The sequence below is a fragment of the Rhinoderma darwinii genome, chromosome 1, assembly GCF_050947455.1.
Source record: "Rhinoderma darwinii isolate aRhiDar2 chromosome 1, aRhiDar2.hap1, whole genome shotgun sequence".
NCBI classification, from domain to species: domain Eukaryota; kingdom Metazoa; phylum Chordata; class Amphibia; order Anura; family Rhinodermatidae; genus Rhinoderma; species Rhinoderma darwinii.
The window spans coordinates 70,140,427-70,167,539 of NC_134687.1; the positions used below are offsets into that span (position 1 = coordinate 70,140,427).

The 27,113-nt window shown below is 40.1% G+C and overlaps 1 protein-coding gene and 1 pseudogene across 1 annotated transcript in view; one reads left to right on the forward strand and one right to left on the reverse strand.

Annotated features, from left to right (window-relative positions):
• GABRB1 (gamma-aminobutyric acid type A receptor subunit beta1) overlaps nucleotides 1–27,113 on the forward strand; it is a 606,042-nt gene that overhangs the window by 308,915 nt on the left and 270,014 nt on the right. The window lies entirely within an intron of this gene.
• On the reverse strand, nucleotides 13,379–13,532 carry LOC142722376 (U2 spliceosomal RNA; annotated as a pseudogene).

Here is a 27,113-nt window from a genome sequence, read left to right on the forward strand (position 1 = left end):
GGATGAGGTCATCCAGGGTAGATGGCAGGTCTCGAGCGGCAAGTTCGTCCTTAATTTTAGAAGACAGTCCATGCCAGAATGCAGCCTCCAAGGCTTCATTGTTCCATAACAGTTCTCCCGCCAGGGTGCGTAAGTGGATGGCTTACTCGCTCACGGAGGTGTGTCCTTGGCGTAGGTTAATCAAGGAAGCCGCTGCAGATTAGACCCGTCCAGGCTCCTCAAACACCATGCGAAAAGTCCAGAGGAAGCCCTGGAAGTCACAGGTCTCTGGTCCTTGTCTCTCCCAGATAGGATTCGCCCATGCAAGAGCCTTGCCAGTGAGGAGAGAGATGATGAAAGCGACCCTTGCGCCGTCAGATGAAAATGTCCTAGTATATAGGCTGAAGTGGATCTGGCAGTGGTTCAAAAATCCACGACAGGTACCTGCATCTCCATCATAGCGGTCCGGAAGTGGCAAAGAAAAACGCGGGTCGACACTGCCAGGAGGTGTAGTCTGAGGATCAAGACTGCCAGGAGCTGTAGTAGGAGGAATGGCAGCTCGTGCATCCTGCCGACGTGCGAGAATGTTCAAAGCCTGGAGGAGTTGGTCCTGTCGAGACCGGAGGTCTAGCATATCCGCCTGCATCTCTTGTGATGTCGTAATTGTATTGGATCGACCAGCGGGGTCCATGGCCTGAGCTTACAGTCACGTAGGGTGTGTGGACCCACTGGGCCATACCGCCTTGGCGGTATGGCAGCTGGCCAACAGGGTGCAAGTCAGAGTCTATAGTTTATATAGGGTACCTGTGGCAGCTCGGACAGTAGCAAGGCAGGCTTGGCAGGAACTAGGCAGCATGAAGACGTCAGGTGTGGAGAAGCAGGACAGGCGTGGTATACAGCACAGCACAGCTACAGCTAAGCACTGCACTAGATCAGGATACAGGTTACAGGATACCGGAACAGGAAACACTGGGAGCAGGAAACACTAGGGGACCATTTGCAAGACAGACTAGAAATACAACAACAAAGCTCAGGCGTGGGAGGATGGGGCTGGGACCTTCTTATAGCCCAGGGTGCGCTGGACCAATTAGCTCAATCACCAACATTCTTGCGCTCTGGCTTCTCAAGTCTGGACTGAGCTCGTGACCGCACCCTGGTGGTCACTGTGGCGCAGCACGGCCGTATGTGCAGGCATCTCTTGAGAGAAAGGCGTCGACTGGATGGAAGGAGTTCGTGGTCAGCGACGGATCCCTTATGGAGTTTTTTAATATAGAGTAGGGACAAATTTTTTTGGGTTCCGCTGCTTTTTATGGAAGGCACCTAAAGAGAAAAATTCCCCTTTAATAACCGCCTTATGCGCCTCCCATCTTGAAGCTTGGGAAGTGTCTAATGGATGGTTTAAATCAAAGAATGTTTGTATCTTTTAGCGATTTTAGTTTTGGTATCTTCAAAGCACGATGGGATGTAGCGGATTTTTTAGAAGAGGAGTCCAATAATGGATTGAGGACTAAATTAAGATCACCTCCTAGAAACAACACACCTTCAGAGAAGGCTGATACTTTCTGTATAATGCTATTAATCCAGGAAATAGTATGTGTTTTTATGCATATAGATTACATATTATAATTAAAGAATTATCTATATGCCCTTTCAAGAACAGATATCTCCCCTCAGAATCCGAGATAGTATCTTTTAGCAAAACAGGCACATGCTTACGTAGTCCTATACTAACCCCTCTAGCTGCGGTATTGGAGCAAGTGGCATGGAGCCACCTGTCGTATGCGGAGCTATGCATATTAGGGATATGCCCCTTTTGAAAATGTGTTTCCTGTAAAAGTAGAACATCAACTCGAGCTTTTGTCATCAACGAGAACACCTGGCTGCACTTCATTGGGGAATTACAACCCTTGACATTGAAAAAAGCGATATTCAAAGAATTGCCAGCCATCAGAAGCATGGTAGCCCTGATTGGAAGAGCCACCCATAACCCATATGGCAATATTAACATGTTGAACCAACCAAAAATACCTTTTAGAGGTCCAAAACTTATTTACCAATATCTGTATTTTTTGTAACCTAACACAAAGTCAGTATGCGGATTTTAAAGGATACGAGGAATGAAAGGACATTAATGTCCAAGTCTCAAGTGTCCGACGAGCGAGCTTGGTTCTTCTTCATCAGCAGATTTCAGGCGATGAACTATTGACCACGAATCTGGATGAGGGAGACGTGGGAAAACAGGATCGGCAGGTATAGGCATCCACGATGGAATTTACATAAGCTCCATTTATAGGTCTTTCCATGCTGATTGTAGATATGCTGGGGTTCTGATGGTGATTTTCTTCCCCTATTTGTTTATAGCAATTCCAAATGGTTAAAGCCAGCGGTATGGGGTTTTCCGTATACAAAGGGCATCAATCAGTGGCTTCAAAACTCTATGTTTTTGTAGTGTAGAAGGTGCCAGGTCTTGGAATAGCTGAAGGGTATTACCCTCAAAAGTAAATTTGCCGCCCTCTCTAGGTTACATATTATATCCCTTGGAGTCTCATTTTTAGGGGGCTTTCATCTTAAAGGGGTTTTCCATGAGGGACATTTATAACATATCCACAGGATATGTCATAAATGTCAGATAGATGCGGGTCCCACCTCTGGGACGTGCACCTATCTCTAGAACGGGGCCCCTAAACCCTGTTCTACCTCTGTGTGTGTCGGCTGATTTCCGACCATGAAGCTGAAAACCTATGCTGTTATCGTAAGCCCCATATAACTCAATGGTAGTTACGAAAACAACAGAGCTCGCATGCTACGCTGCTTCCGTAAATACTATTCACTACTATGGGAGTAAGAGCTACGCTGTTTTCGTAGCTCACGACCATAAAGTCAGGAAGTGGCCAAGAGTCAGCGATAGCAGACAAAGCTAGAACGGGGTTTAGGGAGCCCCGTTTTAGAGATAGGTGCGGGTCCCAGAGATGGGACCCCCATCTATATGAAATTTTTGGCATATCCTGTGTATGTGTCATAAATGTCCCCTGTGGGAAAACCCCTTTGAGGCTCTGTGAGCATGTTCAATAACAATGGGTTCTGCCCTCTCTGGGCCAAATAATGAGAAGAATATTTGTGGAATGGTCTCCATAATAGAGTCCTGAGCATAGGATTCATGTTGGCTATGGATACGGACATTGATCCGTCTACTCCTATTTTCTTGGTCTTCCAGTAGTAGCAGGCCATGGTTAATGTGGTCTTGGTGAGAGGTTACTTTGGACCTCAGGAATTCAGAAAAAGAGACCATCGTCTGCTGGGTTTTCTCCAGCACCTCCACCCTGTTCCCCACCTGGCGTATGTCCGCTTTAATATCAGCAAGTTCGCTGGCTATTGGGGCTAATGCCCTAGTTAAGTTTTTTTTTCAGAAAGCCACGGGATATATTTAGAGAGTCAGTACCTTCAGCATCTATTGTGCTCTCCTCAACTGACTCGTCTGAGTGATAAGAAGCCGTGTGTGTCGTCAGCTCCATCCTGGGCTTTCGCGCCGGAGAAGAAGCTGCTGATTTTCTGAAGTATTCATTTACTTCTGGTTGCAATCGAGCGGATTTGGAGGTTGAAGTGGGATCCCTGGAGACATCCCTGGCTGGCGACTTTTCCATAGCTTAGACAGGTCGGATTGAAGCAAGGAAATAGGTGCCCGTCTGCGGGAGAGATTTTAACACAGATGTTAACAGGCTCCGCCCCTGAGTTTTCATATTTTTTTTCATACTTTAAGTACCCCAGTAGAAGCCTTTTATTTTCACACTTTATCTGCTGCTAATATGACATAAAAAATTAGGATCCTGTGAAAACTTTTCTCCAATTTTAGTTAACTACAAAACTCTCTGAACACATACATTTTTATACGAAACAACAAAAAATGTTACATACATCAAATATACTGTTTCACGGAAAAAATGCAATAAAGACTTCAAAGCAAGTGTAACAAACGCCCAGTAAATCATTATTCAATGCCATATGTTTTCATATATTTAACTAGCGAACCAAGAAATGTTAGGCAATTAGGCCAGTCTTCTTTGGGACCCTTGTCAATTTTTCTTCATCTTGGGAAACAAAAGCTCTTTGTAAATCTATTAAATACCAAAGCTGGTTAGACCCAAGGAAAGCAGCAGTGTGAAAAAATACCTTCTGGCAAAAGCTAGTATTTTTTTGCAGACAAGAGTTCTGTTGCAGATCATTAACTACAGTAAATATTTCTGAAACTGGAAAAAAAATAAAAAAACAGCATATTGATCGCCACAGTAGAAAAAAAAAAGTTCTAGGCAATGATGTGGTTATTCATCTATTTGCTTATTCCCAATTTTTAACCAAAAGATTGTATCTACAGGAAGTTTGTCCACTTCCAAAAACATATAAAAGCCCCTTTATTGCATATTAAAGGCTATGTAAACCTTTAAAGACTTTTTTTTTACTGAAACAATGCATAGTGTTTAGTGCAACTTTGTAATTGTTTTTTCTTACAACTTATTTTTACTTTTTCAGATACAGCCTCTATGTATCCTGGATACATAAAAGCTGTATCTTGCGCTGAAACCTGAATCCATCAGATCAGCGGGACTGATGGCTTTGGTGACAGCGGGTCCTGAAATGCAGGATCCAGCTGTTATCGATCCCATCTAAATTATGAACCTAGATGTGATCGATAACAGCTGGAGCCTGATGGTCTGACGGATTCGGGTTTCAGCGCAAGATACAGTTTCTATGTATCCAGTATACATAGAAGCTGTATCTGAAAAAGTAAAAATAAGTTTTAATAAAAACCAATTACAAAGTTACATTAAATACTATAATACATTGTTTTAGTAAAAAAAAAAGTCTTCAAAGGCTTACATAGCCTTTAAAGTCTCATTTAAATTCAATAACTTATTCTTTTGAGGAGATATCAGTGCTAGCAACATCTGATTTTTATTTGGTCTTTCAAAACATATAGTCAAGAGAATACAAGTGATCCATAGTAGATATAAAAGCACAACATGGAAATCAATAAACGGCAATGCACCACGAAAAATACAATCAAAGTTGCCATTGATGTACATAAATGAAAGAAAACAGAATCATTGGAAAGTCACTATTGTCAATATCTAGACTGTAGTTGCTTACTGTACCTTCAGATAGGGTATATTCAACCACACAAACAACAACTATCAAACACATATTATCAAACAACAGGCTCAAATACCAATAAGGCAACACAACCATCGGTATGTTAAAAGAAGAAAAGAAAAATGAAAGACGGGAAAGAGAAGATGGGGAAAGGAGCAACAGAAAGAATGATCACAGGTTAGAAGTGGAGAAAGGGTCCTCAAAAGGGTACGAAAGACTTATGCACAGGAAAATGTAACTCCCAGTAAATAAACATGAAAATTGAAGATAACAAGTGCATTATTAAGAGATATAAACACATAGGTAAAATGCTTGCTGGGGAATTTTAGTGCTGATAGAAACCTAAAAATACGGTGCACAAGGAGAAAAGAATCAAATCCTGTAAGTCAAACCAAAGCACCTATAATTGTACATTTATCGTTTATTTAGGAAACATCATGCTCGATTGTTGTGTTAAGGTTAGGTTACCTCCATAGGGTAGACTGGAGTCCATGTCATGTCTGAGGATCAACATACGAAGGTGATATTGTACTAGTTCCAGAGCTGTATTTACAGCTTATACTGCCCTAGGAACTGAGACTAAATTTGCCCCTTTTCAAGTAAACCCCCACATTATAATATGGTTGATGCTGGTATCTTGATGCCAGGGCCTACTGTACAATGTCTGGCCAACTCCTATGCTCTATTCATTGGGTACAGATAGAGCGTCCTCAGGATCTGTAACATGAGCAATGAGCAGCAGCGGTTGAGTCAGAGTAGAGTGGGAATAGGAAAAGTTCACATTGTATGCAATGCAGAGTTCAAATAGCACAGAAAGCTGGTGATAGTCCTGCCGTCTTGCTAGTAAGGCTGTGTCGGAGGCTCCGTTAGGATCCTTTATTGCAGATTCAGTCGTTTTGCAGATCCAGTCGTTTTGCAGGATGCTGCATTTTTTTTTGCATGGCAAAATGACGGACACCGTGATAGAAACCAGACGGAACCCATTAAAGTCAATAGAAAAGCAAGAACGGTAAGTCATGACGCAGGTATAAACAAAGCCTAAGAAACTCTTAAAACTGGTGCTGCTTTCCTATAAAATCTTTTCCCCACCTTCTCTGCTGCTGTCTTTTGACTGTGATGGAGGCAGGGTTTTAATGAGCAGATCATGTGTGTGTATATATACAGTATGTGTATATTTATTATCTATTTACTGTAGTTTGTAGGTGAAATTGACATATTTAGATTGAGTTTGTCTATTGTTTTATGTGTACAGTATGTAGAGGGATACATTTTGTTTAGAGGATACAGAGGTATTATTTATGTGTATGGTATATAACAGCATTATTTATGTGTACAGTGTTTGGCAACATTATTTATAAATTCAGTATATGGAGGTATTATTTATATATACACTATATGAAGGTATTATTTAGATACACAGTATATAATGGTATTATTTTTATGTACTGTACAGTATATAGTGATATTCACATGTATCCTGCAACCCTTTCCCATGTCTGCTAAAATATAAGCCTGAAGAGGGGGATAAGACTCTTGCCCTAATTCAGATATTACACTTGGAATCCATTGGAATATTAGTGCCACCTCGGACAGGGACTGACAGATTCCTTTGTATTAAAATGAATCCCATTTATTTTTAGTCATAATCTATAAGATTATTAAGTAAAACTTCACCTAACAGTCATCAGAAGTGTATAAATGAAAACCTTTGTTTAAATAAATTTTTCTTCATTTTTATCTACGTGTTCATTTTCTTTTATTCCTGTTCAATACAAGTACCGTACTAATTTGGTTGCGGCTGAATTTCAAATCATTGTTCAGCTGCCAAGAGCTGAATGTCATGTTTTTTTTTAATTTTTTGGCATCTGCAAAAAGTCCAGATGTCTTTTCCGAGTTATCCTTTCCAGTTGCATATAATATTTTTTGTAGAAAAATGATAAAATGAATAGTGACAGTATGAAAAACAATGAGGAGTACTAACACTTTTCTGACATTAAAGGTACAAAACTTGTTTTAGTGTAGACAATTTGATATTGGTATTTTGTACTGCCCATAATTCTGTAAAACATCACACTAACCTTTAAAAAAGGCAAACCAGAATATTACATAGTCTAATATTATCATTATTATATAAGTATTAATCTTGATGTGCATTCTATAGGAAAGTAATTGAAACAATACTTCCCTCGGAGCACCATTTTATATATCTACATATACATATATTTTGCAGAAAAATTAGAGTATTTTTTTAAATGCATTACATTATCTTGTACTGATCCTAAGTTACAGCCTGTGTTAGGGTACGACGGTCCGCACGTAGATTTAACACTGCAGAATTTCTGTGTGGGTGACTGTACAAATATTCCGCATTGTATAGTGTATAGTAGCAGCAAAGTGAATGAGATTTGAATCCCATCCACACACTGCGGATAAAAGTCGCATGTAAATTTCCCTTATCAAAATGCTGTGGAATTTCCGCACTGAAAATCAGGTTGGAAATTCTTCAATGTTTACGCTACATGTCTACATAGCCTTATGGTGCACGGGTACATGTACACTTCTGCTGGTCATCACTTGAAACTGTTGAGAACCCTGTCATAGTCACATCCCTAATATTTCTGATTTACGATAATGCAGTTGCAGATTTTCCATCCCAGAATACTCTGTGCAAACATTGAGCCAGAGTGGATAATCTTTCTCCAGGGGACTTGGCATGTTCATACATTACATGGACAACCCACAGATTTTATTTGGCATCTTATAATGCTTCATTTCACTTGCGGTGGTGCTGTAGGAGATTGGTACACTTGTTGCAGATTACAGTTGATTGCTGGGGGATACAACACCAGAATACCCTGTGATCACCTTATTTTTGGGGGACCCATCTGTCCAAGACAAACCCCTTTAATAGATGATATCATTTATATGTTACCATGAACTTATCAAAATGTAGCAGGGCTGCCAGAAAATGAATGACCACGACCGTGAAAAATCTTATCGTTGTGTGTATTTGCATTATGAAATTAGACACATTTCACAATGAAACAAGGAAAAAAATGCAAATATAATTGTACTGTATAACTTTTTTTTTGTGTGAGTAATAGACATTTTCAATCAAATGTCTTTTCAAGATGGGCAATATCCAATGTATAGATATGAATTGCTCAGTTAGGTGATTAAATATTATAATATTAATTGTGTCAGATATTTTTAGATAAAAATAGTAATACACCACTAAAATAGGGAAATATTATTTGAGATTGTAAAATATATTAATGCACACGTTTGAAAAAACCCAAAAAAACAATAAACACATAAGCCAACTTGCAATGATATCTTATATGGATTACATTTAAAAGGTTATTTTCTTTCTTAGGTTCCCTGCACACGGGATAGAAATGCTGTGCATTTTGTATGACGATTTGTGTGTGGAAAATCCACAGTGGATTACAGTACTAGCCATGTGGATGAGATTTGAACATTTTCCACATGGAAATCAGAGCTCATTCTGTTGCGGATGTTCAGAATGGATTTAACTCTAAGGGCACGTCCAGACATGGCAAAATTACTGTGGAAATTACTCCGCCACGTCTGGTCATGCCCAAATTGTATAGAAACAAATGTAAAAACGGCTGCTGCAAAATTTCACTGCGGACTGTCCGCAGTGGAATTCTACAGCAATTCCGCCACATCTGAATGTGCCCTTAGGGTTGGTCCACACAGTGTAATTGCTGCGTATTTTTCGTCTGGAATTGCGGATGGAAAATACGAAGCAGAATACAGTAGCAGCAACGTGGGTGAGATTTAACAAATCTCAGGCACACGCTGCGTATTAATTCCGGCCAGAAATTCACCTGTGGTGCAGATTCTTCGAACTGCAGCATGTCAATTCCTGCTGCGGAAAGTGGACTAAATTGCAGCATTTTTCATAAGAGTTGTCACCAGCTCCCAGCATTGATAAAAACAAAGCAAAATACTCACCATTTTCTGCAGTTAAAAGCGCAGGAAATGGTGCGTTTTTGCCGCAACTGAAAGTCTGCTACTTTCAATGGAATTGCTGCAGAAATTTTCTGCGGCAATTCCATTATGTGTGGACAAGCCCGAATACTAGTCATCATGGATTGGTAAGTATCGCCTCACAAAGACGGAACCTCACATAATAAACTGTCTGCATTGCATATTAATAGATGGAGCTATTCCTTAAGGGCAACAATGGCCCTAAATACCCAATCTGTAATGGCGGGGGTAGGGAAACAGACAAGTGAGCCCTAATCTACCCACCACTCAGTCCCTGCCTACTTGCAACGACCCGCCCTAGGCGACGGGGTACAACTGGGCGACGGTCTCTACGCTCAATATGTGCACGACAGACAAACAGACAAGGGTACACAGAAACTAAGGGGAAAAGGGGCAGTTGCCCACGGCAACACCGTGAGCAGCAAGAGTAGTAAACAAGCCGAATCACACCATGAGTGTACGAGGTACCAAACGCAGAGCAGGAGAGTAGTGAACAAGCCGAGTCAAACCAGGAGTGTACGAGGTACCAAACGCAGAGCAGGAGAGTAGTCAGTAAGCTGGAGTCAATATGAAGCAGGGACAAATAGTACAAGAAACTGCAGCAGGGCCAGGAAACCAACAGAGAAGAATCACAAGCAAGGAGGAACAGGAAAGGCAGGTATAAATAGACAGAGGGCGGGAGCTAGCTCCGTCTGGCCAGGCTGTGATAGGCTCTCCCACTCCTAAGCCTGCCACCCTGAGTGGTGGAAGATGGAGTCAGTCTCACAGACATAGAAGCAGGTGCAGACTGATTACCTATGGGCGTTGACGCAGAAGCTGTGCCTGGCAGATCCTTTACACAATCTTTGACAAATATTGAGTCCATCTAAAAGACTTAAATATTCCAGGCAAAAAGGCACATTGCAGCTGTGTTAAAAGACCAACTTACACTGGGCAATGAGAATTGTTGTTTTTGTTTCCAAATAATTAACAATAATTGCAAAAAAATGCACTAAAAGTTAAACGATATACATCAATGCTATTGTTTATCTTTAATCTTAATCGATTGTATGTGCAAATTATTTCCATCGGCAACAGTATTGGTAAATGTAAATGCCACTCATACCGACACTCCTTCCTAATACTAGCTCTGATGGGAAATGTTCATCAGTGGTGTGAAGGATTGATCAGTGTAAACAAGACTTAAAGAGAATCTGCACCTTTTCTCATTATTTTGGTTTTAGGTCCAAACTTTTGTGATGATTCATTTCTTAATAAATCTTTATAGTGATTCACGCTCTATTTTTCTGAAGCATAGCTCAAAATCATCTGCATAGACTTAGCGTTAGAAGATACAATTTTGGCTGCGTACAGTCACCAGTAGAGGGAGCATGTGAGCTTACTGCAGACTGTGTTATTCTTAATTATGTATAACAGTATTAGGCAATTTCCTAAACTCCCTCTAGTGGCAGCTGAAAGCCACCAGCATTTAATGTTTTAAATCTGTGTTTTTGGGGCTCTGTATTAGAAAAACAGAGCTCCCATCATTATAAAGCTATATTAAGAAATTAATCAGCATAGAAGTTTGAATCTATTTAGATTAAAAAGAGAACAAAACTGTAGAGGATATTGAAATGTCAATAATGACTTGTATCTCCATTTTCAAATATGTAGTTTGTCACTTTTAGGTACTGTGTACAAGTGTGTGTTGCTTGCTTGAATAAAAAGACTCATTGATGAGTCTTCCAAGCCCCACATGTTCCACTATAATATGAGACCATAACAATGAACAAAAAATTATGGGGAGATCACAGAGGCTCAACAAGAAAACCTCAGCAAACCAAAACCTCTGATGACTCGAAACCCTTTTCAAATTAGACTAAGGTGCAAGAACTCTATCCGTGCTATGGAGTTGCTTTCCTGCCTCTCAGAGCTTCTACGCAAAGTTATCATTTTTTGGAACTAATCCGAAGGAGGGATCAGTGCTCTACACTTCTCCGCACGTCCACTGGATTAAGGTCAGCTCTTCTCTGTGAACATCTTTACCAAAGTTAGAAAATAAAGGAATCAATTTTGTTGGTTCCTCTGAGCAACTTCTCTAGTCTATGTATGTATATTGTTTACAATGTACCATGAACATGTCCCTTTAATTTATTATTATTTTAATTTTATGGATAAATGTATATTTTTTACAGAACTATTGAAGTTTTTAAGTACTGTCTCAAGGTCAAATGTCTTCTATAACTTTTATCCTTCATTCTGGATATTTTACAATTGTAATCACATTCTCTGAGAATAGGGTAAATGCATATGGTAAAATATATCTTTAATTTAAAATTATGGAAATACAAGTACAAAAGTTATTGGAAGTTATGAGTCTTCTTTATTACATCCTAACAAAGGTCGTATCTACTGTAGTGGTCAAAAAGAGCAAATTTGAAGTAAATGGTGTTTTTAAAACCCTATTCAGACATTGCAGAAAAAAATCTACATGGATCTTAGATCTTGCTGTTTCCTTCCATGGAGTGGTGGCAGATAAACAGTTTCTGCAGATCTCACCCCTGCGGGAAAAGTCAGATGTCAAATCCATATCTGCATCAATATCCACACTAGTATAGTATAGATTTTTTAATGCAGATTTTAATATAGATTTTCAGTAAAATTCTCTGCTGCAAATCCGCCCTGTGTGAAAATGTTTACCCATGAAACCTCTAGCTCTCTAGCCTGCTTGTGTCCGCCGTCTTCACTGTAGAAAACATTGTCTCTAGGCAGTAGCTCTGGTACCTACATGTCCCGAATTGTCTTGATAAGGCATCCCAAAGATTGGTGTAGCCCGATCACATTTAGTAGAAATTATAGTTATATAGTACAGAAACATGCATGTTGCATGCAGTGTATAAACTCCGGCGCTTCAAGAGGGGAAAGTGATGCTTGGTTGGCAATAGTCTGACATCATCTACAGGAAGCAGCTAGGAGGGGAATCAGTAACAGCAGTCAATTACACAGGGCAAGGCAGATTTGGGGATTTTATTCAATAAATTGTTCCTATGCAATGGACCACACACATTTCACCCATAGGAGATAAGACATGATAATTCGTAAGGAGAATTCTCATGGGAAAGAATGTTTTTCATCAGAGTTTTCCTTTAAGGCTTCGTTCACTTCTGCGCCAGGGTCCCGTTCCGACGTTCCTTCTGAGATTTCCATCAGAATGGGACCCTGACTGACACAATGGATTCCATTTGTCTCCGTTGTGCAAGGGTTCCATCGTTTTGAAACCTATGGTTTCCATTTGTGTCAGTCAGGGCTCCGTTCCGACATAAAGCTCAGACGGAACGGAGCCCTGACGCAGATGTGAACGAAGCCTTACATATTCCAACGTATCCAGTTTGATGATATAGGACTAGACACCACTGATAGCAAATAGGAGAAATGGGAATTTCAATTCTTAGGTACCTTTATTATCATTACGAGTGTTCACACAAGGCAAATTCGGCAGAAGCCAGGGCCCACTAGACTTGGAGGGCCCATGATGATCTATGTAAACAATATTTACATTTGTCATTCCAAGGTTGGAGTACACAGGGGCCCAGATGCACCTGATACTTACCTTAGTGGCATTAAGTATTGTGTTTTTTTACACAAAAGAGTAAAGTTGTTCAAGTTAATTCTTTGCCATTCTTCATTTGAAAGCTGTGCACATTTCTTAAGTGTTTCTAATATATAATACCCTGACATACTATACAATCAGGCTAATCACTCTCCAGCACAAATAATTAGACAATCACAAATTAACCAGTGACTATCACTCTCTACACATATTAGAATTGACATTTAATCAGGTTCCTTCTCATTTAATCTGGCTGTATGTGCATCAGTCATGTTTACTTGTTAGACCTATGTTCTGACTTTACGGCCTACCTCAGAAATCTGTGATGAGCTAATATACTCCTATATTTTGGTTGGGGGCAGAGAAAAATAATTACGTTTAGAACTGCTAAGAAACAATTATGATATTGTTAGTGTATCTGACAGTCATCAGAAACACAATTCTATAGTACAGAATGAAAGCCACACAGGTTTCCCATATTGACGTAAATTTACACTGATCCTAAATGTTATACTTGCCACATAAATACATTCTATAAATCTCACGGTTGAAGGCGTTATCTCACTACAGATGACCCCCAGAGTCACCTCTCCTGGGTCACTTGTGCACCTTGGCTTTTTACACAACCCAACCTCATGACTTAGATCGAGAGGGTCCGATGCGCCTACAAGTAGCCATTGGGCGATCCTGCATACACCCAGACGCTTCTAGTCCCTGTGTAAGCTCCATACCAATGACCCAGGCAAGCCACTAATGAGAACAGAAACTACACTTGATCTTAGCCAAAAGGCCGAGAAGCAATAGTCGTCGAATGTAAAACGGAGTATCTTTTAATATTTATTCATTACATTTATTTCTGTTTTCATTTTTACATTGTGCTATGTAAAAAAAAAATACATCTTCTTTAACCCCTTAAGGACATGGCCAATTTTGGCCTTGAAGACAGAACAATTTTTTTATATTTCCCTCTTTGCATCCCGGCGCTCATAACTTTTTTATTTTTTGTATCACGTAGCTGTATGAGACTTTGTTTTTTGCAGGACGAGTTGTACTTTATGTAGGTACCATTTTTTTGGTACAAATACATTATCGTTTAATTTCTATACATTTTTATTTTGGCGAAAATGCTGAAAAAAAGCAGTTCCGCTGCAGTTTTAATATTTTATTTTCTTTACACCATACACCGATCATCATAAATAATGTGATATATTTGTTGTACAGGTTTTTACAGTCGTGGCGATACCAAATATGTCTATATTATTTCATGTTTTGGGACTTCTATTTTAAAAAGTTTATTTATTATAAAAAAAATGTGTGTTTCTGTGTATTTTTTTAACTTTTTATTTATTTATTTATCATTAAAAAAAAATTACATTCATTTAACTTTTTCTTTTAATCCCATAAAGGGATTTATCATTTTGATTTTGTAACTGTAATGTACTGGCATAGATCTATATGCCAGTACATTAGCCTGTGTACTGATTGTACACAGGCAGTTGTTAGGGCATACCTCAGTATGCCCTAACAACAGGAAATAAGTTCAGACAGCCCTGGGGTCCTTCAATGGAACCTGGTCTGTCTGGCCATACGAGTTGTGGGCTTTGATCGCGTCACAGTTATCTTCTGTGACGCGATCAATGTGCAGTCCCCTCTCCTTGAACGCCGCGATCAGCTTTCATTGGGGCATTCAAAGTGTTAACGGTGGAGAGAGGATGTTTCTCTTCTCTCCGCTGTCAGAGAGGGGCCGTGGCTGTGTATTACAGCCATTGCCCCGCTCTCAATCGCACGCAGAGACGGCTGTCACACAGGACGAGAATGCTCGTCCTAATGCGCCCGAAGTACCCGCCTCTCAGGACGAGCATTCTTGTCCTGTGTCGGCAACAGGTTAATTCCACAAGCGTGTACTGTTATTAATAAGTTGTGGGTTTACATGTCTCATTAACACTTTAATACCCCCTGCAGTTTGACATACCATATGAACACATAAATAATTGGTTATTTCCAATTAACTAACACAAAATATCTAATTAGATCAAGATATGAATATCCAGATTTGCTATTTATAGATTAACCTCTTCCCACTGCATCCATTTTTCAGATTTTCATTTACATTTTTTACTCCCCACATTCCAAAAGCCATAACTTTTACATTTTCCCATCAATAGAGTCCCATGAGGGCTTTATTTTTGCGGGACGAGCTGTAGTTTTCATGGCACCATTTCTTGTACCATATAATGTACTAGAAAGTGGGAAAACAATTATTTGTGGGGTAGAAAATGAAAAAACAATTCTGAGAGCCATAACTTTTTATGTTTCCAGCTTTCACCGTGCGGGTTAAATAATGATATATTGTAATAATTCAGACTTTTAAAGATATCAATTATGTTTTTTTTTTTGTTTTTGTTTTATCAGCGTTTAGGGGAAAAATGGAAAAAGGGGGATTTTTTTAAAAAAATATTTTTTTTGATCGCTTGCACTATATACACACTGCAATACTAATGTATTGCAGTATATCGTCTTACTGACAGGCGTAATAGGAGCACAAAGATGGCAGACCTGGAGGCCTTCATTAGGCCCCAGGCTGCCAAAACAACCATCGGCACCCCGATGCACTGGTAGTGGTAGTGGCTGTCAGCACGGAACTATCTACATTTAGTGTGAGCTGTACACAGCAATAACAATAAAGACGGCTCACACTGAAAGCAGATAACACGACAGTCAAGGTAGGGGGTAGTGAGATAACAGATAATAAGGAAAGCAGCATGAGAAGGAACACTTGCAGACTAGACATAAACCTACTGTCTATTAGCTGTGACTGAGTAGAGTCTGGCTTATCTAAAAAACTGAGCAAGGCAGCCAGCCCCTTCATCACATCACGGACACACAGAGAGAAGGGGAGCTCCCTGTATCCTGAGGCTGTTTCAACATTTTACAGCTAAAGGGAGAAGCTTCACTTCCGGGACCTAGTTAAAGGGTAGGCAAATCTAGACATCCTTGCAGTTTTGAAAGTGAAAGTATATTAGTAAGTGTCTTAATTTTACATTTCCTAACCAATTAGGAACATTTTCTGTAGTCAAACAACCTCTTTAAAACCGTAATTCTCTTACTCTTGATGCCAGTGATATTCCCATTACTCCCAGTACCTGGGGCATATTCCCTGTCAGCAAAAACCTAGTACAATTACGTACAGAAGATAGCAAGGACTGTACTCTAACTTAAAGAGGTTGTCTGTCAGAGCAAACACTGGCTTAGAGAATTCTGAGTTAATACAAGAGAGTTCCTCTCTGAGAACACTCATCTATTACACAGAGCAGAGAGAAAGGATAACAAGAGCATCCCTCTCTCTTGAGAACCTGGAACTCAAAAAATCTATTACACCAACAGCCCTTTGATTTCTATGAGAAGTGTGTAATACTTCATTTCTCCTGCGGTGGTGCTGTAGGGAGATTGAACACTTGCTCCAAGGTTCCCTAAAAGATTATATTTGATCACGGGGGGCACCCTTTGACCAGCTTATTGACAGGGAATGCTTCTAACAAAACAGACAATCCCTTTAATGTAAACCTTTTTTGTAGTTCTAAAAAGTCAACACTTTTCATAAATATAAAAGAGCCTATAGGTACTTTACAGTATACATCTAGAGCCTTTTTCTTTTGGTGTATAAATGTAGACGCCTGATGTAGCGACAATGGGTGGTGTGAACCTAGTCTTGACCTACAACATATGTATCACACTTCAAGAAACTGAGAAAATATTGCAGTCATTAATCTCAACGTGGAACTCATTTGCTATTCACACTTTTGTACACCAAAAAACTTTTTCAGCACAAAAGACATTGACAAATATTACATTACGAACAGAGATGATGTCGTGAAATGTGGATCACTGATCCCAATATAGTCTGTGTTCTATTTTTATGTTGTATGTTAGAAATTTGATTAAAACCAGCAGGAGTCCGCCAGCTTGTCTAAGCAAAACATAATTCAGTGAATGATATGTCAAGATGATGATCTTCCAGAAGCTTGTACACAGATCACCATTTACATAAATACATACATATATACAAATTAATATCTATGACAAATAATCATTAAAAGTTATATTTTATCTTAAAAAAATAATCGTGCTGTTTTTATGTCAGACATGCTGTAGACATAATGAAGCAAAGCATCCGACAGAACATTGATATATTCGTTGCAGAGAGCCTAAGAATGCCAGTTCATGCAAGTTCACCCGAGATACCATCACCAAGCTTCTTCAAAGCACAATTTGTTAATGGCACCATCAGTCTGACACCTAATGTAACACATAGAAGAAAAACAATATTGGAAACAGGAGGATTTACTTGTCAAAGTGACTTGATGTCCAACATGGTAGGAAGGTTAATAGGTCAGAATAATAGAGTGTTAGAATGAAAATGTTGCCAGGCTATCCGCAAGACTATATACAGTATACGTTATAGGCAAAAAAATATAAAATAATGTCAGGATTGCCCTAATAAATTCTTACTATTAAGATATGCATTATTAATACATATTAAGTATTATTATATAGTTGCTTTTATTATTATTGATTCTTCAGCATTAGATTTTCTTATGGGTAATAATATGTATAAAATATGTTGTTTTAACATTATACTGGAAATAGTGTTTCAGGTACTGCCCAATTTTTATACATTTATTTACCACAATTTTTTTTTCATATATGTTTTTACATGACCCCTCACATTCCAGCAGTCATATTTTTTTTCTATGTTTGTATTCGCATGAGGCTTTGTAATTTTTCAGCAAGAAGTGTAATTTATATTTGGGCACCATTTTGGTTTAGGTGTAAGTTAGCAATTAATTAATATTAGTTTATATTATGGGGAAATGCAGTAAATCTTCAATTTATTAAGATTTAAAACTTTATTGTATCTATTCATATGAAGTTATGAAGATACTGAATATATATGTGTCCTATTGTTTTGTAGTTTTAAATAAATAACATTTAGTGAATTTTTTTATATCAATTCATTTTTATTTTTAAAAACATTCATTTAATTTTCTTTATACATTTGTGTTTTGTTTTTACTTTCACTAAGTTGGGCCATACATATTAAATAAATATCTGCCGTACCATGTGTTCGGAGGAAGTCCAACTGTCCCCCAACATCTGGTATTGGGGGAAGCGGGACTGGACATGTTGAATTAAAACTTGTCCGATCCTTTCTTTCCCTAGGATAGAATCAATACCAGAGGTGATCTGCAATGACTTGGCCCTTTTACATTGACCAATGTTCGGGCAAACATTCCATATGAACGCTCGTTCCCAATCGAAACTCTGTGTAAACAGGGCAACTATGAGCCAATGAACAAGCAAATCCCATCCACACACAGCTGAAAAAATCAGCCGAAAAAAACATTTTTAAGCCGCAGCATGTCAATTTGTGCTGCGGAATCGCGGCTCTTCTCTTTTATTTGAAATAAATTAAAAAGTTCATACTTACCACCCTGCCATAGTCCTAGCGATGCGATCCTCTCTTCTGAGTACAGCCCAGCTTCCTAGGATAAGGTTTCATCCCATGTGAATGCTGCAGCCAATCAAAGGCTGCAGTGATCACATTGGCTACATAGTCATCCCAGGCGGCCGGACTATGCTCAGGCTCAGAAGAGAAGGACGCGTCACTATGACTATGGCTGGGGTCTTTTTTTTTTTGTTTTTTTTCTGCAGATTTTCTGCAGCGGACATGTCGCCTGAAAAACCACAACTTGGTGCAGTTTTTCAGGCGGAATTCCCTGCGGCTACCAGGGCGGAAACGCTGTGTAGCTTTACGCAGTGTATCCACCTAGTGTGTTGCTACCATTAAACTGTATGAAAAAAATGCATGTATCCATTTTGCATGGCTTTTCTTGTGGTGTCTTTGGTGGCATTTTTTTTGTTTAGTGTCATTTATTACATGTTTTTTTCTGGCTTTTTAGAAGTTTAAGGGTATGTGCACACACACTAATTACGTCCGTAATTGACGGACGTATTTCGGCCGCAAGTCCCGGACCGAACACAGTGCAAGGAGCCGGGCTCCTAGCATCATACTTATGTACGACGCTAGGAGTCCCTGCCTTGCTGCAGGACAACTGTCCCGTAGTATAATCATGTTTACAGTACGGGACAGTTGTCCTGCAGCGAGGCAGGGACTTCTAGCGTCGTACATAAGTATGATGCTAGGAGCCCGACTCCTTGCACTGTGTTCGGTCCGGGACTTGCGGCCGAAATACGTCCGTCAATTACGTCCGTAATTAGTGCGTGTGAACATACCCTAATAGAAAAGCCTATGGGGAAAAACGCCAGAAACAATGTCATACCCAGAGCATGCTACATTTAAAAAAAAAATGCCACTTACCCAGTTGTATGTAGTCCATTTTATTTTCCACTATAGATTTTAATTTAATATATGACCGCACTAAAAAAAACACATAAAAATGCTGTTAAATGCTATGAAAACAGTCCAAAAAATTCAAAAATGCAGTAAAATGCTGTGTGTGGATACAGCCTAAGGGCATGGCCAGAATGGTGTGGCGGAATTGCTGTGGAATTCTCCAGCAGCCATTTTTTACATTTGTTTCAATACATTTTGAGGCAAGTTAGTTCAGACATTGTGGAAAACTCCGCTGCGGACCATAGGCTGTGGTGCGGAATTTTCCCTCCGCAGCATGCACTGTCTGTTGCGGAGAAGAAGCGGAATTTCGCTGCGGATTTCAGCCTTTGCAATGCAAAAACTGAAATCTGTGGCAAGTCCGCTGTCTTTTCTGCAACGTCTGAATTACCTGTCAAATATGCAAATATTGGTGCAGATTCGTTGCGTAATTGCCCCAAATCTGCACCAACATTTGCAGCGGAAAAACTCCGCCACGTGTGAACATGCCCAGGGTCTTCCAACCATCATGTCTTGTTTATAGTACTGCTGTCAACATCAGTGGCCATTGGGCCTTCTCAGTCACTAAGGGCCCGGGTGCAACTCCAACCTTTGCAACCCCTCTAGTTACTCTCCTTAAAGTTACATTTAAAAAAAGAACTAAATGCCTGCCAGTCTATATTAGGGTACGCTGTTTGTAATAGCTTTTATCACATATTATATTTCAATTAATGATAATATGATACATTGCAGTACATTGCTGAGTACAAAGAACCAATTATTCCCTTAATTGCCTGTCATGGGCAATTGCATACTTAGCGCATATGTTTTATGTTTTCACACACTAGCTGAGCACTAGCATCTTTATTTAAGATACAATGTGTCTATATACAAACCTCTTAAAAGGAACCAAATGTATCAGTGTTGTGATATTTTGTAATAATAGGAAATAATTATAATTATATAATGCATCTATTTGATGAATTTTTTGAGTGTACATTGCAAAATCAAGTAGATTTTTTTTCTACTAATTTTTATTTATTATTCCCAGACTTCATCTATCTATACATTTAAAGTAAAAAGCCTATTTCATACATAGCTAATCACATTCTCAGTTTAATAAGATTATGTTATACAGATAACTATTGTACAAAGGGAGTGGAAGATTTATCAGAACTTTTATGCAAACAGAATATACTAGATAGTGATGTAAAGACCATATGATGTTAGTGCCTTGGGGTTGGGAGCTGTATCATATCAAAATTTTAAGCCTGACTTAAACTGTATTGCTCAGCTAATCAGCGGGATCCTCTTATTTGTGCATCTGACTTCAAGATGCTCCTGGTCCTACCACATTATGTAGTTGATTTATTTTTTGTTCTTTTTTTATATATCTCTTCATATTTTCTTACTTGTCAAATAATACCAACTTGAAGTTCAATGGAAAACCTTGACGTAGAAGAAGGTAAAATATTAATAATTTCAAACTGAGTCAAAATTACAGTAGCACAACCTGACTGGCATTGAGGGTTTTAATAAATTATCCCTAAGTAGTTACATAGATACATAGTTACATAGTTAGTACGGCTGAAAAAAGACACATGTCCATTAAGTTCAACCAAGGGATGGGAAAAAGCAAGGTAGAAATTTAGTAGTGATTACCTACTTTGAAAGAACACCTATTTATCTCACGCAACGTAAAATTCAGTACCCTGTAGCATTTGACTTAAAGTGGGTACACTTGGGTACACCACTGGTGGAAATTTATAATTGGCTGTAAGCCTGTATTATGAAAATTGCAAATTATGGCACATGCCAAATTTGAGCAATAATTTGAAACTTTTTGCAGCTTTACGCTGCTTCTGCCCCCTTTTTAAAACTGGGCAGGGCTTATCATAAGATGCGGGCCACAGGTGGCCCGACAAATTCGCTATAATTTACACAGGAAGCTGGCGTAAATTATAGTGGAAAGCCAAGTTTTTCACTTATTTATTTTTATGGCGTTCACCGTTCGGGGTAAATAACATTATATTTTAACAAGTAAAGACTTTTCATTTTTGCGTCAATACCAATTATGTTTATTGTTTTTTTGTTTACATTATTTTACAGTAAAAATGGGAAACAGGTCTTTTTTTCAGTCTCACTAGGGGGCTTAAACATTCAATCATTAGATCCCCTGCCCAATATACAGAAATATTTATGTTTTGTAGTATAATGTGCTTTTTTCCAGCTCCTATATTTTAAAAGTTAGGACTTTTAATTTTCATGTCGATACCAATTATGTTTATTTTTTTTATTGTTTGCATTATTTAACAGTAAAAATGGGAAAAGGGTTTTTATTTTTTACATTTCTTTTTCAAATTTTTTTGTTGAAATTGTTATTAACCCCTTAAGGACGCAGCCTAGTTTTGGCCTTAAGGGGAGATTCACACGAACGTTGCGTTTTTGCGCGCGCAAACAACGCAGCGTTTTGCGAGCGCAAAAACCATTTGACAGCTGCGTGTGTCATGCGTGTCTGATGCGCGGCTGCGTGATTTTCGCGCAGCCGGCATCATAGAGATGAGGCTTGTCGACGCCCGTCACTGTCCAAGGTGCTGAAAGAGCTAACTCTTTCAGCACCCTCGACAGTGAATGCCGAACACAACAGCGAAAAACCTGTAAAAAAAAAAGATAAAGTTCCTACTTACCGAGAACTTCCCGGCCGTTGCCTTGGTGACGCGTCCTTGGTGACGCGTCCTTGGTGACGCGCCTCTCTTGACATCGGGCCCCACCTCCCTGGATGACGCGGCAGTCCAAGTGACCGCTGCAGCCTGTGATTGGCTGCAGCCTGTGCTTGGCCTGTGATTGGCTGGAGCTGTCACTTGAACTGAAGTGTCATCCCGGGAGGTCGGACTGCAGGAAGGAGACAGGAGTAATCGGTAAGTTAGAACTTCGTTTTTTTTTACAGGTTCATGTATTTTGGGATCGCAAGTCACTGTCCATGGTGCTGAAACAGTTTAACTCTTTCAGCACCATGCACAGTGAATCTCTCCCGACGTCGCGGACCGGAATTTTTTTGCCGGGTTCGGCCAAAACGAGTTTGGCCGAACCCGGTGAAGTTTGCCTCGGTTGTCGGGGTTCGCTCCTCGCAAAGACACTCCGTTTGGATGCTTGGAAACAGAAAAGCACGTGGTGCTTTTCTGTTTTCATTCATCCTTTTCACTGCTGTTGCGCGAATCACGCTCGTCCCACGGAAGTGCTTCCGTGTGGTGCGCGTGATTTTCACGCACCCATTGACTTCAATGGGTGCGTGATGCGCGAAATACGCAGAGTTATTGAACCTGTCGCGCTTTTTGCGCAGCAGACAAACGCTGCGCAAAAAGCACGGACTGTCTGTACTGCCCCATAGACTTGTATTGGTCCATGCGTGCCGCGTGAAAACCACGCAGCCCGCACGGACCGAATACACGCTCGTGTGAATCCCCCCTAAGGCTCAGAGCCCATTTTTCAAATCTGACATATTTCACTTTATGTGGTAATAACGTCGGAATGCTTAAACCTATCCAAGCGATTCTGATATTGTTTTCTCGTGACACATTGGGCTTCATGTTTGTGGTAAAATTTGGTCGATATATTCAGTGCTTATTGGTGAAAAATTGCGAAAATTTGGAAAAAATAGCATTTTTCAGAATTTAAATGCATCTGCTTGTAAAACAGACAGTTATACCACCCAAAATAGTTACTAGCTCACATTTCCCATATGTCTACTTTAGATTGGCATAGTTTTTTGAACATTCTTTTATTTTTCTTGGACGTTGCAAGGCTTAGAACATAAACCGCAATTTCTCATATTTTTAAGACGCTTTGAGGGGCCTATGTATTAGAAACCCTGATAAAACACCCCATTTTAAAAATTAGACCCCTCAAAGTATTCAAAACAGCATTTAGAAAGTTTTTTTAACCCTTTAAGCATTTCACAAGAATTAAAGCAAAGTGGAGGTGAAATTTGCAAATTTCATTTTTCTTGCTGAATTTCAAATTTATTCAATTTTTTTCTGTAACACAGCAGGTTTTACCAGACAAATACTACTAAATATGTATTGTCCAGATTCTGCAGTTTTGAGAAATGTCCCACATGTGGCTCTAGTGTTCTCGTGGACTAAAACACAAGCCCCAGAAGCAAAGAAGCACCTAGTGCATTTTGAGGCCTCTTTTTTATTATCATATATTTTAGGCAGCATGCCAGGTTTGAAGAGGTGTTGAGGTGCCAAAACAGTAGGAATCCCTCAATAGTGACCCCATTTTGGAAACTACACCCCTCAAGGAATTCATTTATGGTTGTTGTTAGCATTTTGACCGCACAGTTTTTTCACAGCACCTATTTGAATTGGGCTGTGAGATTAAAAAAATGCCTTTTTTTCCAATAAGATGTAATTTTTGATCAAAATTTCATATTTTCACAGGAAACAAAATACCCCATTTTGTTGCCCAATTTGTCCTTAGTGCAGCAATACCCAATTTGTGGTGATAAACTGCCGTTTGGGCCCATGGGAGGGCTCAGAAGGAAAGGACCGCTATGTGTTTGTTGGAGTCCAGATTTTGCTGGATTGGTTTTTGGGTGCCATGTCGCATTTGCAGCACCCCAGAGGTATCAAAGCAATGGAAACCCACCAGAAGTGACCCCATTTTGGAAACTACACCCCTCAGGGAATTCATTTATGGTTTTTGTTAGCATTTTTACCATAAAGTTTTTTCACAGCACCTATTTCAATTGGGCTGTGACATTAAAAAAATGAAATTTTTTCCAAGAAGATGTAATTTTTGATCAAAATTTCTTATTTTCACAGGGAACAAAATACCCCATTTTGTTGCCCAATTTGTCCTTAGTGCGGCCATACACCATTTGTGTTGATAAACTGCCGTTTGGGCCCATGGGAGGGCTCAGAAGGAAAGGACCGCTATGTGTTTGTTGGAGTCCAGATTTTGCTGGATTGGTTTTTGGGTGCCATGTCGCATTTGCAGTGCCCTAGAGGTATCAAAGCAATGGAAACCCACCAGAAGTGACCCCATTTTGGAAACTACACCCCCTCAGGGAATTCATTTATGGTTTTTGTTAGCATTTTGACCATACAGTTTTTTCACAGCACCTATTTCAATTGGGCTGTGACATTAAAAAAATGACATTTTTTCCAAGAAGATGTAATTTTTGATCAAAATTTCTTATTTTCACAGGGAACAAAATACCCCATTTTGTTGCCCAATTTGTCCTTATTGCGGCAATACCGCATTTGTGGTGATAAACTGCCGTTTGGGCCCATGGGAGGGCTCAGAAGGAAAGGACCGCTATGTGTTTGTTGGAGTCCAGATTTTGCTGGATTGGTTTTTGGGTGCCATGTCGCATTTGCAGCGCCCCAGAGGTATCAAAGCAATGGAAACCCACCAGAAGTGACCCCATTTTGGAAACTTCACCCCTCAGGTAATTCATTTATGGTTTTTGTTAGCATTTTGACCATACAGTTTTTTCACAGCACCTATTTCAATTGGGCTGTGACATTAAAAAAATGAAATGTTTTCCAAGAAGATGTAATTTTTGATCAAAATTTCTTATTTTCACAGGGAAAAAAATACCCCATTTTGTTGCCCAATTTGTCCTTAGTGCAGCAATACCCCATTTGTGGTGATAAACTGCCGTTTGGGCCCATGGCAGGGCTCAGACGGAAAGGACCACCATTTGGCCTCCTGGAGCTTTTCTGGTGCTAAGTCATGTATGAAGAAGCCCCTGAGGTACCAGTACAGTTGAAACCCCCGAGAAGTGACCCCATTTTAAAAACTACACCCCTTAAGACATTCATCTAGAGGTGTAGTGAGCATTTTGACCCCACAGATACTGTGTAAAAGATAATGCGCAGCAGATGGTGCAGTGTGAGATTTGCAATTTTATATATATATATATATATATATATATATAGCATGTTAGTGTCCGATATAGGGTGCCCAGCATGCGCCACCGGAGATATACACCCCATAAGCTGTAATGTGGGTTCTCCCGGGTACGGCAATACCCTACATGTGGCTGTTATCAACTGCCTGGGCACACGGCAGGGCTCAGAAGGAAAGGACCACCATTTGGCCTCATGGAGCTTTTCTGGTGCTAAGTCATGTAGGAAGAAGCCCCTGAGGTACCAATACAGTTGAAACCCCCGAGAAGTGACCCCATTTTAAAAACTACACCCCTTAAGACATTCATCTAGAGGTGCAGTGAGCATTTTGACCCCACAGGTACTGTGTAAAAGATAATGCGCAGCAGATGGTGCAGAGTGAGATTTGCCATTTTCTATATATATATATGGCATGTCAGTGTCCGATATAGGGTGCCCAGCATGCGCCACCGGAGATATACACCCCATAAGCTGTAATGTGGGTTCTCCCGGGTACGGCAATACCCTACATGTGGCTGTTATCAGCTGCCTGGGCACACGGCAGGGCTCAGAAGGGAAAGATGAAGGGGATAAGCTGTGCGGAGTGCATCAGGGTAAATTAAAAATTAAGGGATGTATGATAAATTCGAAAACAATCTTTCATACAGAGCCCTGGTTTTTCGGGACACGTGTCACATCGGTATATTGTTTCCCTCCTTATCCCCCTCTTTGAGCAGATTCTGCACCTCTTTTGATTCTTTCCCTTCTTGCCAGTTTGGGGAACTTCTCCTGGAAATTGTTGCCCTGGTACGATGCGTGTGGCCTCGCTTCCAGAAGTACTGGGTGCCCCCCCCTTCTTGGTCCCTAAAGATTAGGTTCTTGATAACCACCTCTTGAAATTCCAGGAAAGTTCCCCTCTGGCCTGCACATCGATGTAGCACGTACGCATTGTACAATGCCATCTGTATAATGTGCACGGCCAGCTTCTTATACCACACCCTCGATTTCCGCATGGCGCTGTAGGGCTTCAGGACTTGATCTGACAAGTCCACCCCTCCCATGTACCTATTGTAGTCCAGGATGCAGTCTGGTTTGGAGGTCTCTGTACTGGTACCTCGTACAGGTACATGGGTACTGGTGTGGCCATGTATTGTTGTCAATACAAGGACATCTCTCTTGTCCTTGTACTTGACACACAATAAATTGCTGCTAGATTGTGCCCTGCTCTCAACCCTTCTGAGTGTTTGCCCAAGCAGAGTCTTAGGGAGGCCTCTCATATTTCTTCTAGCAGTGCCGCATGCCACAGTACTTCTGGAAGCGAGGCACTTGAAGAGTGGGACACTGGTATAAAAGTTATCCGGGTAGAGGTGGTAACCCTGGTCCAGCAGTGGGTGCACCAAATCCCACACAATTTTTGCATTAATTCCCAGTAAGGGGGGGGCATTCTGGGGGCTGAATACTGCTGTCCTTTCCTTCATATATCCTGAATTTATATGTATACCCTGATGCACTCTCGCACAGCTTATACAACTTCACGCCATACCTTGCCCTCTTACTCGGCAGGTACTGGCGGAATTGAAGCCTCCCTTTAAAATGTACCAGGGATTCATCTATAGAAATACACTTCTCGGGGGTGTATGCTTGGGCAAACCGGGTACTGAAATGGTCTAATAGGGGTCTCAGTTTGTATAAACGGTCAAAACTGGGGTCATCTCGGGGTGGGCACTGCTCATTATCCGTATAATCCAAGAAGCGAAGTATTGCCTCATAACGCATCCTGGACAAGGCCATACGGTACATCGGGGTGTGGTATAAGATGTCCGTGCTCCAGTAGGTTCTAATGGATGGCTTTTTCAGAAGCCCCATGTTCAAATGAAGTCCCCAGAACTTGCCCAACTCTGCTGCATCTACAGGGGTCCACCTGTGGGATTGGGCATAAAATAATGTGGGGTTCTTTGTTATATACTGTTGGGCATATAAATTAGTCTGGGAGACCATTAGTTCTATAAAGTCATCAGTGAAGAAGAACTTGAAAAAGTCCATCTCACTGAGCACTGCCGTGTTAAATTTTATCCCTGAGCTGCCCGTGTACTCT